The sequence below is a fragment of the Halichoerus grypus genome, chromosome 5, assembly GCF_964656455.1.
Source record: "Halichoerus grypus chromosome 5, mHalGry1.hap1.1, whole genome shotgun sequence".
Lineage (NCBI taxonomy): Eukaryota > Metazoa > Chordata > Mammalia > Carnivora > Phocidae > Halichoerus > Halichoerus grypus.
In genome coordinates, this window is record NC_135716.1 from 159959503 (window position 1) to 159976474 (window position 16972).

At 51.9% G+C, this 16972-nt stretch overlaps 1 long non-coding RNA gene across 1 annotated transcript; it reads right to left on the reverse strand.

Moving 5' to 3' along the window:
* Nucleotides 1-366: 366 nt before the first annotated feature.
* Nucleotides 367-10335, reverse strand: LOC118545704 (uncharacterized). The gene is made up of 2 exons (XR_013448271.1): nucleotides 10066-10335; nucleotides 367-5048 (listed from the first exon to the last, which is right to left on the reverse strand). It is a non-coding gene; the product is annotated as an uncharacterized LOC118545704 (long non-coding RNA).
* Between the last annotated feature and the right edge of the window lie 6637 nt (nucleotides 10336-16972).

Below are 16972 nucleotides of genomic sequence, written 5' to 3' on the forward strand. Positions count from 1 at the left end.
GGCCGTGCCCTCAAGACATCCAGTCTGGGAGGGGAAGACACGACCCCAGCCCCAGATCGCCGGTCTCAGGAGGAGACATGGCCATGGCCTCAGGGAGGAGGGGGGAGACTGGACACGGCCTGATGCTGGGGTTCTACATGCTGAGGAGTGGGGAGACCAAGGTCAAGCAAAGAAGTCTTGCCAGACAGACTGTCCCCCCCAGCAGGGGTGGGAGTGGGGGCGCACGAGGGTCCCGGCAGCGCCAGGCAGAGAGGCGGAGCCGGGAACAGGCTGTCACTCAGCCGCAGCGGCTCCCCAGGGAACGTTTTACAACTTCACCTATTCCGCGTTGCCTGCTTGACGGAGCATCCAAAGCAATTCCAGGACTATATTTCATTGTCACATTTATTTGCAAGGGGTGTCAGTCAGGCCCCGGAAGGCGGCTGCCCTGCTGCTCCCGGCTCTTTGTGACACACGCACAGAGGTGCACACTCACCGGTACGCGCGTCCAGGGACACCTGGAGACGCCCAGAGCACGCCCCGGAGCACCCGGTCATGCACACACCGTGGACACCCAAACCTGGAGCGCACGGACGGGGGCCGTCGCATGACACAGCCCCATGGGGCCCTCTTCACGTCACTGTTCCTCTCGCACAGGGTCATGTAAGTGCTCCCGGCAAGGCTCAGAGATGGTGCATCCCTAGCGCGCGGGCACACACGCACACAAACACCAGCCTCCCACCCCCACCCCCGACAGGACCTCTTCAGCTGCCCGGCGAGCTGCAGCCGGCCATCAGCACTAATGATCACACTTGTTGGGGAAAGGATTTAATTAACTCTCCACTGGGGCTTCGGAGGGGAGCCAAGGCCCAGGGCAGGCCCGCTGAGGCTGGGCCTCTCTCCCCTCCCTCAGGTCACTTTCCAGGTGTGGGGGAAGCGTCTCCAGTGAGGGGGTGGAGGGGGCCACCTGTCTGGACAGCGGATATATACCGACACCTATCACATGCACTCAGACGTATGCATGCGTATGCACAGACATGCTTGGCAGTGGCCCCACATACATGTGAGCCCAGAGTTAAAAACAGATGATAGATACATAGATAAATGGATGGATGAATGGGGAATGAACGGATGGAAAAGATAAATAGATAATAAATGGATGGATGGGTAAGTAATGGGTAAATAGATAATGGATGGTAGGTGATAGGGAGAGAGAGAGAGATGGATGTGAGTAGGTAGGAGGCTGGTAGACCGATGGATGGATGAACAAATATAGTTGCATACAGTCAAGGACACTAAGAAGGACACAAGGACACAGAGCTACGTAGTCTACACCGTTCTACTCTGGGACATACACTATAACCACTCACATACTCACCTAGGTGCACATTCTCTCCTCCTCCTCCCCTGTCTCCTTCCAAGAAAGGAGGCTTCACGGCTTAGTGGTTGCGCAGCGAACTCTGGAGTTCGACTACTTGGATTTGAATGGTTCTGCCATTGCCTCGCTATGTGAACTTGGACACGCTCCTTAAGCTGTCTGTGTCTGCTTCCTCATCTATGAAAGGACACAGTGATACTAGCATAGAGGGTTCCTCACACCCAGAAGATGAACAGTACCTGGAATACACAGAAGGTTCGAAGATGCCTGGTCCATAATAAAGGTTCAATCTACCTTAGCTAATGGCACTAAGGCGGGTTTCTCTCCTCCATGGAACAATCTGGAGGTCACAGAAATATCCAGAACAGGCCCATGTTCCCAGGGAAGGAAACTGAGGGCCTGTGGCTCCACTTCTCTTCCCTCCCAGCCCCCCACCACATACACCCCGGAGACCAGGTCCTGAACAGAGCCTCAAGGGTGGGAAAGAGGTGCCCTGTGGATCCCGGGGGGGTGGGGCAGAGAAGCCACGTGTGCAGACATGGGCCGAGCCAGGCCCCCAGCAGTCAGTCAGGGAGAACCAGCCTGCGGGGCCCCCAGCCCCCCAGCCCCAAACGATGATACGTATTTTCAATTTTCTCAAAGATTATATTTTTTTTCCTCTAGACGTTCATCTTGTGCTTTTTGACCAGAATAAACTGAAAAATAATAGAATCCAGATGGGAAAGAGATAGTCATTCATTCTGCACAGACTGCGGTGCTGGAACCAGCCCCCCAACCCCTGGGGGGGACCACTGGGGAGCAAGTGGTCAGGCCAGTGCAGGATGTGGGATCGGTCAGGAGGCGGCTCGCAGCCCTCTGGGACGCTGCAGCCCCCACTGGCCTCCTCCCAGCCTGGTGGCATGGAAAGAACCAGAGTATGGAGCTGGGACATCAAGGTCTTACCTCATAATCTGACCCTACCTAACCCACTCCCCTCTGGGAGACTTTTTCCTCATCTGCAAAATCAGGATGATGATTCCTCAGTGGTCTACCCAAAGAGAGGATGGGAAACTTGAATGAGCTGCCCAGGAGAGGGCTTCTGAGATGTGACCCCCCACCCACACAGGCAGCGTCTGGATCCTGAGGGCCCCGGCATCCCCCACCCTCACTCCCAGGGCTCTGGGCCTTGAGCCTAGGTCTAACAAATGGGCCTCCTTATCTCTTCTGCAATTTACCCTGTCAAGTCTCCCTGACTCTGTCATAGCCCATCCCTAGACCCTCAAACCCCCTTGGATTGGTTGGATTTCTATAGCTCCAGAACCCTGTCTAGCTTAGAAAGACTAGCAAGATGGTTCCTCTTGTTCTGAAAGACGACCAGAGAAGGCAAAACCACAGACTCTCGTTCATCTATGTTAGTGCTTACTCCTTTGGGAAGTCCTTCCCAGTGTCTAACTCAAATCCACTTCACTGCAATGTACTTGCTTACTCTTTTCTTTTTTAAGATTTCATTTATTATTTATTTATTTATTTATTTATTTGAGAGAGAGAGAGAGAGAGGGAGACAGAGACAGCATGGGGGGAGGGGCAAAGGGAGAAGGAGAGAATCTCAAGCTGACTCCTTACTGAGCACAGAGCCCGACACGGGGCTTGATCTCACCACCCTGAGATCATGACCTGAGCCAAAAATCAAGAGTCAGGCACTTACCCAACTGAGCCATCCAGGCGCCCCATACTTGCTTACTCTTATTGCAGTCCCAATTAGATCAAAACCTGGTTGACCGAGGTCTATCATTTTCTACCAAACAAAGCCTTTCTTTTCCAATGCTCCTTTCACTGACTAAGAAATAAAAAAGACACTGGAGTTTGGAGTTCAAGTACCAGCCCTGCCACTTCCTGGCTGTGTGACCTTGGACAAGTTACCTAACTTCTCTGAGCCGCTGATCTCCGTAGGGCTCCGAATCCTGCCTTGCCTGCCCCCAAGGCCGCTGCGAGATGGGGAAGCCTTGGGTAAACTGAGATAATCCCTGCAAACTGGAGGGCTGCCTGGCTCCCAGGGATCTGTGTCCTCCTCTCCCATGCCCCAGCACCAGCCTCCCCGCCAGGAGTGAGGCTTTATCTGCCCAGAGCAGGAGGGCGGAGATCTGGAAGGCAAGGAGAGGGGCCGCTCACTCTCTGCCCAGAGTAATTGGTGGTAATCCTGCCGCAGAGCCTATCGCCTCACTCCCAGCTGTGGGGAAGCTGTGGCCTCATCATCCGTCATTAACTGGGGCTCTTCTGGCGGCTCAATTGTAGAACATGATTTTAATAACCCTGGCAGGAGGGGATCATTTTTCTTTTGTCACTTAACTCCGATTCTGTTGGAGAGAGACGGAGACACAAAAAGAGAGAAAGACGAGCTGACAGAGCAGCAGAGACAGAGTAAAAGGGAGAACTGGGGACAGAGAGTTGGGGAGGGAGAGGCATCCAGATAGCCGGGAACTGGAAACGAGGTCAGGAAGAGGGAGAGGGATGCGCAAGGGAGAAGCAGGGTGAAGAAGCAGCAGCAGAGTGGGAGAGCAGCGGCTAGGACGGGCACCCTTTCTGCCCTGGTGCCCACTGTCACTGCCTCGTCCTGCCCCCCACCCCCTGCGCTGACTGCACGTGTGAAGTCAGGGTAAGACACCACCCCGCCCAGGCAGGCCCAGGCCGCTCCTTCGAGCTGTCGCTTCTGGCTCAGCCCAGGGTCTTGTGTGGATGGTCAAAGTGCCCCAGGGTTGAGGTGGGGGAGGAGGAAAGGAGGGTCCCAGATTTGGGGCCGTTTGCCTAAAAGCAGTAATTCCTCCAGGACACGGCTACAGTCTAGTATCCTGCAGGTCTGGCTGTGCCACATCTTAGCTGAGTACCCTGACCTTGGTGTTCTCATCCGGACAATGGGTACCGACTTCACACAGTTGTGTGATGAGTACCTGAACGGATGTGTGCACTGCAGTACACAGGCACATCGCCATCGGCGGGGACTGAAACACCCAGGTCACCGAGAACAGGCCACCTGGGCAGCCGAGAAACCTCTCAGGATAGCAAGGAGCTGGGATGAGGAGCATGCCATGAGCTCGTGTTGGCTCTGCCAGCCCCGGGAGACATCCTGTCCCCCCAGAAACCACCAGCAGAGGCAGGAAGAGAGCCACAAAGGGGCCTTGGCAGGATTCAGAGTCCCCCCAAGGCTGCAGCCCAGCCTCCAACACGGCAGAGCCCAACTGCAGAGCCAGACCTGAGGTTGCACAAAGCTAGGGACACAGCACCACCTGCTGGCCATTGGGGAAAAGATACGAGCAGCCTGCGAGAGAGGGAAGCCAGGTTCTCGGCTTTCAGGAGGACCAGCTTTGGGAGCCTCCCCCAGGAACCCACCAGAGTGGGTCCCAGGCTCCTTCTCTCTGCTTCAGAGCCTACCCAGATCCCCTGGGCAGGGCCAGGAGAAGGTGGTGGCCAGGTCACAGTTCTCCAAGTTGGGGGTGACAGCAACAGCAACTCCATCATTTAAATGGCACATTTCCCTCCAGGCTCCAGGGTCTGGGCCCATCACAGTGAAAGGAACATCTTCTTCAATTCAAGTCTGTAAGACTTTGCTGTGGACTGGGGGTCTCGGAGGAGAAAGGATCCAGTTCCGTCCCGGGGGAGCCACAGTCTGGTTGGGGTGAAGGGGCTGAAAGCAGAGCCTGTCGTGGGTCAGGACTCCCTGCAGGGGAGAAAGAACCTGGGCTGAGGGGGAGCATGGGGTGCAGCTAGGAGTCCTGGAAGTAAGAGGAACTCCATCATGACTGTCATTAACTCAGTGAGACTCAGCTCCTGCAAGGGCCGGGCCCACAGACAGAGTTATTCCCATCTTTGTCTAGTGACTGTAAATATCATCTCGTTTCTGGGTCTCTATGTTTCCCCATCTGTGAAATGGGACAAACAGGACCCAGGTCTTTGACCTGAGCCCAGGATTTACAGCCCAACAGTGCCACCTCTGATTTCTGCTTTCTCATGTCCAGGAGGAAGCCATGCTGTTCTGAGACTGCTGGTAATTCCTCTTTCCCAGGAATGGCAGGCAAGCCCAGGGGTGAGCTCAGAGCCTGGGCAGGAAGAGGGGACACTGACGTCCAGACCAGGGTTTGAGCAGGGGCAGAAAGGACTGACCACATATCCTCAGCCGGGGAAGAAAAGCTCACAGCCTACAGACCAGCGGGCTTGGTCTCTGTGGCTGATGAGCACAGGTCAGGGTGTCCCAGGACCCTGCAGAGCTTCCAGGACCAGTCTGAGGGACAGGCCTGTGGCCAGCTGAGGCCTTTGTTCCCAGGCTTGGACTTGAGTGGGAGGTCTTGCCCTGATCAGACTTGGGTCCCTGAGCTCCAGAGACTCCCCACACCCACCCAGTGTGGGGCTCCTAGGCTGTCCCAGCAGCCCCCTGACCCCAGGGTTGTGGCCTCCTGGAAGGGGGAAGCAGGCAGTCTCCATAGCCCCACTTGACCTCCCGTAGGGCCTGCTCATTTTTTGTCTCTCCCCAGGAGCCCCCTCTGAACCAGGATATGCATGTTTGTTACATGGGGACCTGCCCTCAGAAAGGCCCCCCAGGGCATGGCTACCAGCATCACACTTCAGCAGCCAGGACCATCTTTGCATCCTCCTCCGACTGGAGGGAAAATGTGTCCCGTGTCATGTGCCCCTGATCACATCCAAAGAGTGTTCAAATCCTCTTGATTCTCCCTCCTGGAAATCCTGCAAACCCATGCTGTTCTCTTACTCCCGCGGCCTGAGCCACCTACAGCGGCCTCTGCGGGTGCCCCGTCTCCCTCCACACCACTCCAGTGAGCCGTACCTTCCAACCCATGTGCCCCTCTCCAACCACAAAGGACAGCTCCAGGAGCTCCTCTGCCACTTCTCCCAGGCCCACCTGGAGGACGCGGGGCCAGCAGACTGATTGTCCCCTCACCCAGGAGCAGAGCACCCCAGCAAGGCACCCCAGCAGAGTGCTGGGGTGTTCTCAGCTCCCAGGCATCGGCAGGATGCCCCGGCAGCCCCAGAGCAACGGCCTGCTCCCACACAACTATCAGGAGTCAGGCTGGGCTCCCAGCCCAGGAGCCCACCCCTCCCCGTTTCTCTCCCCACCAGCTTCTCCTCCAGTTTCTCCTTGTCAGTCCCAGATCTGTCTGCCCTCAGAACCCTTCCTTGCGCCTAGTACCCAGGTGCTGGTCCCTGCAGGCCGGGTGTCCCAGGCCCCTGGGACTATAGGAGGCATTCATGGGAGACTGGAGGGCAGGAGGAAGGGAGAAGCCAGGGCATTGCCGTCCTCCCTCCTTGGGTAGCATCTCTGACAATAGCTGCGTCTCCATCCGGGGCTCCAGCTCGTGCCTTACAGGCCCTCCGTGGGGTGACCTGACCCAGCCCCTGAGTTTCAGGAACCCTGCTTCTTGCCTTGTGTCTCCATCCTAGGAGTGGTAATGGCTCCCAGCTGTTAACAGTGTTGGGTCCGCCTCATGGCCTCCTTGTTGGCTTCTCGCCCCTTCTATAAGCCATGTAGCCAATACCCTGCACTAAATTCCCTCTGCTTAAATACTCTGAATGGTTTCATTTTCCTGGTTGGCCCTTCCCTCAGTAGGGGTGCTGCACACCACACCCTGGCTCCCCTTCTTTTCTCCCACAGTAGCATCTGACGGACAGAGCTTAAGGACCAGCAGAAACCCACCGCCCCAGCCCTCCCAACATGCCATGCACTCACACGCACACACTCACTCCCTGAGGACGGAGGGGGACCCAACACTTGGAAACACAAAGGGACCTGGGCCTCCGCAGAAAAGTGATGTCTTTTCATTTCTTCCCGCTGATTCAGCCTCCCCAGCCAGGGCAGAAGGAAGGGCTTCAGAAAAGAAGAAAAAATGCTCCCACCCCGTTAGACCATCTGCAAAAGCTATAACCTCAGAGCCTTGCAAAGAACCTTGACCCTGGAAGAGAGGGACATGGCTGGTTGTGCAGGCTGGATACCAGAATTCCTGTTCTCAGCTGAGTCTCCCAAGACAGGCACTGTCCCCTGAAAAAGAAGACCTCGTCGTGTGGTCGTCCTACCCAGAGGACCTGGGGAGGAGCCTGGATCCTTGTTAACTCTTTGCTTGATGCCCCCGTCTTTCCTCACACCCCCAGGCTGTCGGCTCTGTGGAAAGACCCAAGGGCTCTGGTCCTCCCGGTCACCCTAGGTGAGTAATTCTCAAAGGGGAACAGAATTAAGCACCCGGTCCAACAAGCCACTGCCCCCACATCGCAACCCTGACTCTCGCTGGTCTGTCGCCTCTCACTCCCTAGACCACTAGGGTCACAGTCCTCAGAGTCTATCTAGAGGGGGCCCATTTTATGCCATGATGATCCCCATCCACCGAGCTACAGCAGGGGCACTTTCATCCTCAGGGCCGTCGGTCACTTTTTCTGTGGTTCCCCTGCACCTGCCCTGTCCCCCTCTACTTGTCCCATACACACCGGCAAAATCCCACAGCACCGGCAGCTTCCAGCACTGGGCTGCTTTATCCTTCCTGGGAGGTACTCATGCCCTTCCTGCAGTGACCCGCATCACCCAGGGCTGGTCCTGTGCTGTTGCAGCAAAGGGCACCTGCAGCCAGGTGGCTCAATTCCTGAACTCACCCCTGAGGCCGGCGGCCCCGCGAAGCCACCGCACAGCCTAGTGAAGGGCAGCAGCAGGTGAATCCCATGGCAGCAACCCCAGGGCAGTGACTAGCAGAAGAGCACCGGAGCTGAGCACACAAACTTAACTTAAAGCTAGGTTGCCTGGGTCCCCTCCCGGCTCAGACACTTAACTGGGCAACGTCAAGTTGGTTGCCGAACCTCTCCCGTTCATCTATAAAATGGGGGTGCTGCTTGTAGGTGCCTTGTCGATTCTCACAAGGACTAAATGAATTAATACCTATAAAATGCTTAGCTAGAATAGTGACTGGCACATAGCAAGCCGTATATGAATATTACATGAATCAAAAATACTGTCGGGGCGGTTGGCTGGGTCGGTCAGTAGAGCACGTGACTCTTGATCTCGGGGTTGTGAGTTCGAGCCCCACATAGAGCTTACTTAAACTTATTAAATAAAATTAAAGTGCTGCCCATTGGTTCCACTCGTGTTCAAGTCGGGATGCCCTCCATATAGGCACCCAGGTTCCGCAGGCTCCATCCTCCCTTGCAGCATGTCACTATGGCCTGGCCCTGAAGTGGTGTGTGGCCACTCCTAGGGCCTTATTTAGAAGGAAGTTGGAGCTTGCCTTGTACTCTTTCTTTATCCCATCCTCCAGACTGTTTCCTAAAACGTGGATCTGCCATCTTGGACCATGAGGACGAGAGGCGCACCCTGAGGATGGGGGGAAATAAGCTGCCAGGAGCCAGAGTCCATGAACATTCCAGAGCCCCTCCAGCCCTGGACTTTTACATGACAGGCAAAGAAATTCTCTGTTGTCTAAGCCCCCAAACAAACACACCTTCCCATGTAATGGAAATGCTGGCCTCAGACGTGGGCTTTGCAGGAGGGGAGGCATTTCTCACAAACACCTGCAAAAATGTCCCAATTCAAGTCAATTCCAGAGGGAACCCACATGCTGAAGGCTGCCTTGCTCAGACCACCGAGGCCACTGTGGGTGCCTTCTGACCCCCACCCAGCCCGACAAGCCTGGGCATCATAGGAAACTGATGAATCCCAGCCAAGAGGTTTTGACTCTCAAAGACAAGAAATGTCAGCATGTTCACATCTGAGGCCCAGTGCCTGGAAGGATCACCAGGTAAGTCTCTCACATGGCTTCTTCCGTGAGAGGTCAGGGTTCCCATTTGTACCTGACACCCTCTGCCATCTTGGACCAGAAGGACAGCCCAACTAGCTGGAGTTCTGTCCATCCTCAAGTGGCCAAAGGTCAGGCAGCAGCACTTGGGGGCAACCAGGTCTTTCCCCATTGTTCCCACAGCCCTTGGCAGTGTCCCACTGGTGAGCCTACCCGGTCCTGACGATAACACAGAGGTGCCCTTGGGGAGAGTCCTGATCCTTCCAGCCAGGCCCCCTGTTCTTGCTTTCCATCCCCACTCTCTGCCAGAGGTGTGGGGGGCCCACCGCTCAGCAGGAAGATGCACGTGGCCACCCCAGCAACACGTGAACAGCCGCAGATCCTCACCACCTCTGGAACTCTCCTTCAGGAGTCCCCCTGACCTCGGGGATCACCCTGGTGGCCTGTGAGCAAGTCCAGCAGACAGAGCGTTCCCAGTCCTGAACTTGTTTTGACCTGTCTGAAAGCATAGAACTTACCAGACTTAGATCTGACGGCAGTCCCAGGCTGCCCAGCACGTGAGCGGGCCTGTCCCGCCTCTGCGTTTTGAGACCTCACCCACCCAGCGCTCTAGTCCTCACCTGAGTGGAATGCACCCTCTCCGCATTTGTCATACCCCTGCTTCTAGCTACCTGGCCTCCCCCAAGGACACCCCCTGCAGGACTCCCCAGGCACACAGAACCCCAAGGGTATCGGCGGCCACTTGGCAGGGTGGTTATGGGGGAGGTCCCCCTGGATCCATCACTGGCCCCAGGCTTGGGTGGTTCGTGCACCTGAGCCAGGTGAGAGGTGGACGCCCCTGTTACCTAGACCCATCTGAGATACCATGAACACGCACATCCTGCTGCTGCCCCTTATCCTGCGCAATAGCATCCCAGCTGAGAGCCGGCAGAGTTCCCCCATCCTCCTCACCTCCTGGGGCATGGAACAGGATGGCACTCTTCATGCTGTGCCAGCGATGGGGATCCACTGGTTAGGATCAGGGCCGGGAGAGGATAGAGATGGTTCAGAAGCTCAACTGGAACCAGGAGGATTTTGTAGCGGATGCGCCGGCAAGTAAGTGATTCACGGGGCTCTGTGCAAGCTGTGTCAGGCTACTGGCCCACTCTGGACTCTGTTTAACAGGAAGCCATGAAAAGTGACCCCACTGTCGATACGGTCCTCTTAGAAGGGATGATCTCATTTCTGGCTGATAGAGAAAGCATCGTCAGATTAATTCAGAGTCAGCCCAGTGGGTAGACCCGGCACCAGCCCCCACCCTCAGGGAAATCATCCCTCCTCCTTTGCCTCCAATACCGAGACACTGTGGGGAAAAGTTGAGATTATTTTCCTCTTTCCCCTTCAAAGCTCAGTCTGTTGCTTGTCTTTTAGCTTTGTTTACGGTGTCATTTGTCTTACAGGAGATTTTTATTTTTATGAGGTCAAACTTGACAGTGTTTTCCTTTATAGCTTCTGAATTGTGTGCCTTGCTTAGAAAAGCCTTCTCTGTCCCCAGGACGTAGGTGCCCCACAGAGGGCCCCCGCAGCTGTGACGTGTGAGGCAGCCGCCGGCAAGCTCACAGACAGAGGACACCCAGGGGACAGGGAGCGGGAGCCCGGGCCAGAGAACCCCGCCGAGGACACAAAGCACCTCAAGTTGGTCGGATCCTTCACGAACACCACGCAAAAGCCCCTGGGGGCTCCCAGAAATAACTGGATGAGCCCTGCAGACTTCTGGAAATCCTGGTGAACAGATGGGGATAGAAGCCAGCCAAGGACAGGTCGTGACTGTCAATGTGACTCCACTGGTCCTCTCCCAGGCTGGCAAGGCCTTGGGGGAAACTCTAAACAAGGCGCATGCACCCAGCCACCACCATCGCGATTCTCTTAACACTGAATCCTTTTTCCCTGCTTCTTGTCTTATGGTCCAGCCACCCAGGCTCAAGTGTTCGGTGCGATACCTTCAAAGCAGTTGGAGATGGGGGCGCCTGGGTAGCTCAGTCGGTGAAGCCTCTGCCTTCAGCTCAGGTCGTGATCTCGGGTCCTGGGATCGAGTCCTGTGTCAGACTCCCAGTTCAGTGGGGAGCCTGCTTTCTCCCTCTCCCCCTGCTGCTCCCCCTGCTTGTGCGCACTCTCTCTCTCTCTCTCTCTCAAATAAATAAATAAAATCTTAAAAAAAAAAAAAAAAACAGGGCGCCTGGGTGGCTCAGTCGTTAAGCGTCTGCCTTCGGCTCAGGTCATGATCCCAGGGTCCTGGGATCGAGTCCCGCATCGGGCTCCCTGCTCTGCGGAAGCCTGCTTCTCCCTCTCCCACTCCCCCTGCTTGTGTTCCTGCTCTCGCTATGCCTCTCTCTGTCAAAAAAATAAATAAAATCTTTAAAAAAAAAAAAAAACAGTTGGAGGTTTATTCTGTGGCAGATCCCATGCTAAGTAGTTTACAGGAACTATGCTCGTTAATCCTCAGGGTGATCTTTTAAAGTAGAGACAATGATGATCCCTATTTACAACTGAGGACACTCAGAAAGGTTATCAAATGTGCATGAGAGCCGTCCGGGAGTGATGGGCAGAGCTGGGATGTGCACAGGGGCAGTCTGGCCCCAGGGCCAAAGCTCTTGCCAGCATCCCACCGATTCTCCCATTTCCCCCGCCCCCCATCTCTTTGTGTTGTTGCAGTGACTACCTGCTATAAGTACTGGCATAATTTTGAAACCCGTGTGCTGCATCTCTTTCCCAAAAGGGCACGAGATGGCTTACAACAGGAAAGACTAATTCGTTCAACAGATTCATATTGCTCAGGGCTGGGTAGCTCAGATGGTTAAGCGTCTGCCTTCGGCTCAGGTCATGATCCCAGGGTCCTGGGATTGAGTCCCGCATCAGGCTCCCTGCTCAGTGCAGAGCCTGCTTCTCCCTCTCCCTCTGTCATTCCCTCTGCTTGTGCTCTCTGGCTCTATCTCTCTGTCAAATAAATAAATAAAATCTTTAAAAAAAAAAAAAAGATTCGTATTGCTCAAGAATAAAAATAGCAGGGGTTTTGGAAAAAAGATGGCGGAGGAGTAGGGGACCCTATTTCAACTGGTCCCCAGAATTGAGCTGGATATCTACCAGACCACTCTGAGCACCCATGAAACCAGCCTGAGATGTAAGAAGATCTGGATCTGTACAAACAGAATATCGCAGGCAGTTGGTTTTGAGGTACGAAGCGGAGAGCCGTGATTCTGCGGGCAGATATCGGAGGATAAACGGCAGCGGGAGGGAGCCTGGCCGTGGGGATCCTACACCGCAGGTGAGCGACAGCCTCCATCGCTGGGGACAGGTACAGACTCGCAGACTGGTAGTGGTGGGGAAAGGACTTTAGGGCAGCCCCCGGCATGGAAAACCAGACCGGCGGGGTCGCGCCCGCGAACTGCAGCCCCCGGGGCGGAAACCCGAGCGGCGGGGTCACACACGTGAACTGGGAGCGGCTGGCAGTTTTAGAAGCACAAAGGGCAGAGACGGGCCCGGACCTGGAGGCAGGACTGGGGGCACTGCGGAGGGGCGCACAACCCAGGCCGCTGCAGTTTATAGCAGCACGGACAGAAACGGAGACGGTGTGGCCTGGAGAGCTCACTGAAGAACAGACTGAGGTCTCTCTGCTCTGAGGCAGAGGGTTGGAAACAGTCTCTTCTGCTCTGACTCGCGGAAGAGACGCGGAAAGCCGCCAGGGAAAGGCGCCAGAGAACAAAAGCCCCAAAGACTGATTCCGGCTGAGCCCATCCCCCGCCACAGGGGGGCAGGGGTACTCCGCCCAAACAGGGTTGCCTGAGTAACAGCACGGCAGGCCCCTCCCGCAGAAGACAGGCTGGGAAAACAAGAGGCCAGCAACCCTAAGGTCCCAAGAAAACAGGTGCATCCTGCTTGGGTTCTGGTCAATAATTTGGACTCTATACATTCCCTCAAACACCCATCAACAGAATGACTAGGAGGAGGAGCCCCCAAAATAGAAAAGACTCAGAGATTATGACTTATGCTGCAGATTTATAAATGGATGCAGATATAACCAAGATGTCGGAGATGGAATTCAGGCTAGCAATTGTGAAGACAATGGCTAGAATGGAGAAATCAATTAATGGCAACATAGAGTCTCTAAGGGCAGAAATGAAAGCTGAATTGGCAGAACTTAAAAATGCTATCAATGAGATCCAATCCAACCTAGATAATCTAACAGCTAGGGTAACTGAGGCAGAAGAGTGAATAAGCGACCTGGAAGACAATATAATAGATAAAAAGGGAAAAGAGGAGGCCAGGGAAAAACAACTCAGAATCCATGAAAATAGAATCAGAGAAATAAGAGACACCATGAAGCATTCCAATGTCAGAATTATTGGAATCCCGGAGGGAGTGGAGAGAGAGAGAGGACTAGAAGACGTATTTGAGCAAATCGTAGCTGACAACTTCCCTAATCTGGGGGATGAAACAAACATTCGTGTCCTAGAGGCAGAGAGGACCCCTCCCAAGATCAAGGAACACAGGCCAACACCCCGGCACGTAATAGTAAAACTTGCAAATCTTAGAACCAAGGAAACCATCTTAAGGGCAGTTAGGGGGAAGAGATTCCTTACCTACAGAGGGAGGAACATCAGAATAACATCGGACCTATCCACAGAGACCTGGCAAGCCAGAAAGGCCTGGCAAGACATATTCAGGGTACTAAATGAGAAGAACATGCAGCCAAGAATACTTTACCCGGCAAGGCTTTCATTTAGAATGGATGGAGAGATGCAGAGCTTCCACGACCGGCAGAAACTGAAAGAATATGTGACCACTAAGCCGGCCCTGCGAGAAATATTAAGGGGGGTTCTATAGAAGGAGAAAGACCCCAAGAGTGATATACAACAGAAATTTACAGGGACAATCTATAAAAACAACGTCTTCACAGGCAACATGATGACAATTAATTCATATCTTTCAATAATCACTCTCAACGTGAATGGCCTAAATGCTCCCATAAAACGGCACAGGGTTGCAGATTGGATAAAAAGACAGGACCCATCCATATGCTGCCTACAAGAGACTCATTTTGAACCTAAAGATACAACCAGACTGAAAGTGAAGGGATGGAGATCCATCTTCCATGCCAGCGGACCTCAAAAGAAAGCTGGGGTAGCAATTCTTATATCAGACAAATTAGATTTTAAACTAAAGTCTGTAATTAGAGACACAGAAGGACACTATATCATTCTTAAAGGGTCTATCCAACAAGAAGATCTAACAATTGTAAATACCTATGCCCCCAACATGGGAGCAGCCATCTACATAAGCCAACTGTTAACCAAAATAAAGAGTCATATTGATAACAATACGTGAATTGTAGTAGACCTCAATACTCCACTCTCAGCAATGGACAGATCATCTAAGCAGAAAATCAACAAAGAAACAAGAGCTTTGAATGATACATTGGACCAGATGGACCTCATAGATATTTACAGAACATTCCACCCTAAAACAACAGAATACTCATTCTTCTCGAGCACACATGGAACTTTCTGCAGAATAGACCACATACTGGGTCACAAATCAGGTCTCAACTGATACCCAAAAGATTGAGATTATTCCCTGCATATTCTCAGACCACAATGCTTTAAAACTGGAATTCAATCACAAGAAAAAATTTGGCAGAAATTCAAACACTTGGAAGCTAAAGACCACTCTGCTCAAGAATGTTTGGGTCAACCAGGAAATCAAAGAAGAACTTAAACAATTCATGGAAATCAATGAGAACGAAAACACATCGGTCCAAAACCTATGGGATACTGCAAAGGCGGTCCTAAGGGGGAAATACATAGCCATCCAAGCCTCACTCAAAAAAATAGAAAAATCCCGAATTCACCAACTAACTCTACACCTTAAAGAACTAGAGAAAAAGCAACAAACGATGCCTAAGCCATGCATTAGAAGAGAAATAATTAAAATTAAAGCAGCGATCAATGAATTAGAAACCAGAAACACAGTAGATCAGATCAACGAAACTAGAAGTTGGTTCTTTGAAAGAATTAATAAGATCAATAAACCACTGGCCAGACTTATCCAAAAGAAAAGAGAAAGGACCCAAATTAATAAAATTATGAATGAAAGGGGAGAGATCACGACTAACACCAAGGAAATAGAAACAATTATTAGAAATTATTATCAACAACTATATGCCAATAAACTGAGCAATCTGGATGAAATGGAGGCCTTCCTGGAAACCTATAAGCTGCCAAGACTGAAACAGGAAGAAATTGACAACCTGAATAGGCCAATAACCAGTAACGAGATTGAAGCAGTGATCAAAAACCTCCCAAAAAACAAGAGTCCAGGGCCTGATGGATTCCCTGGAGAATTCTACCAAACATTCAAAGAAGAAATAATACCTATGCTACTGAAGTTGTTTCAAAAAATAGAAACAGAAGGAAAACTTCCAAACTCATTCTATGAGGCCAGCATTACCTTAATCCCCAAACCAGGCAAAGACCCCATCAAAAAGGAGAATTTCAGACCGATATCCCTGATGAATATGGATTCCAAAATCCTCAACAAAATCCTAGCTAATAGGATCCAACAATACATTAAAAGGATCATCCACCATGACCAAGTGGGATTTATCCCCAGGATGCAAGGGTGGTTCAACATTCGCAAATCAATCAATGTGATAGAACACATTAATAAGAGGAGGGAGAAGAACCATATGGGCCTCTCAATCGATGCAGAAAAAGCATTTGACAAAATACAACATCCTTTCCTGATTAAAACTCTTCAGAGTATAGGGATAGAGGGAACATTCCTCAAGTTCATAAAATCCATCTATGAAAAACCCACAGCGAATATCATCCTCAATGGGGAAAAGCTGAGAGCCTTTCCCTTAAGATCAGGAACACATCAAGGATGCCCACTCTTGCCACTATTGTTCAACATAGTACTAGAAGTCCTAGCAACAGCAATCAGACAACAAAAAGAAATAAAAGGTATTCAAATTGGCAAAGAAGGAGTCAAACTCTCTCTTTTCGCAGACGACATGATACTTTATGTGGAAAACCCAAAAGACTCCACCCCCAAATTACTAGAGCTCATACAGCAATTCAGTAATGTGGCAGGATACAAAACCAATGCACAGAAATTACTTGCTTTCTTATACACTAACAACGCAACTGTAGAAAGAGAAATTAGAGAAACGATTCCATTTACAATAGCACCAAAAACCATAAGATACCTTGGAATAAACCTAACCAAGGAGGTAAAGGATCTATACTCTAGGAACTACAAAACACTCATGAAAGAAATTGAAAAAGACACAAAAAGATGGAAAAATATTCCATGCTCATGGATCGGAAGAATAAACATTGTTAAAATGTCTATGCTATCCAGAGCAATCTATACCTCCAATGCCATCCCGATCAAAATTCCAATGACATTTTTCAAAGTGCTGGAACAAACAATCCTAAAATTTGTATGGAATCAGAAAAGACCCCGAATCGCCAAGGAAATGTTGAAAAAGAAAAATAAAGCTGGGGGCATCACGTTGCCCAATTTCAAGCTATATTACAAAGCAGTGATCACCAAGACAGCATGGTACTGGCACAAAAACAGACATATAGACCAATGGAACAGAATAGAGAACCCAGATATGGACCCTCAACTCTATGGTCAAATAATCTTTGACAAAGCAGGAAAAAACATGCAATGGAAAAAAGACAGTCTCTTCAATAAATGGTGCTGAGAAAATTGGACAGCCACATGCAGAAAAATGAAACTCGACCATTCTCTAACACCATTCACAAAGATAAACTCAAAGTGGATGAAAGACCTCAATGTGAGACAGGAATCC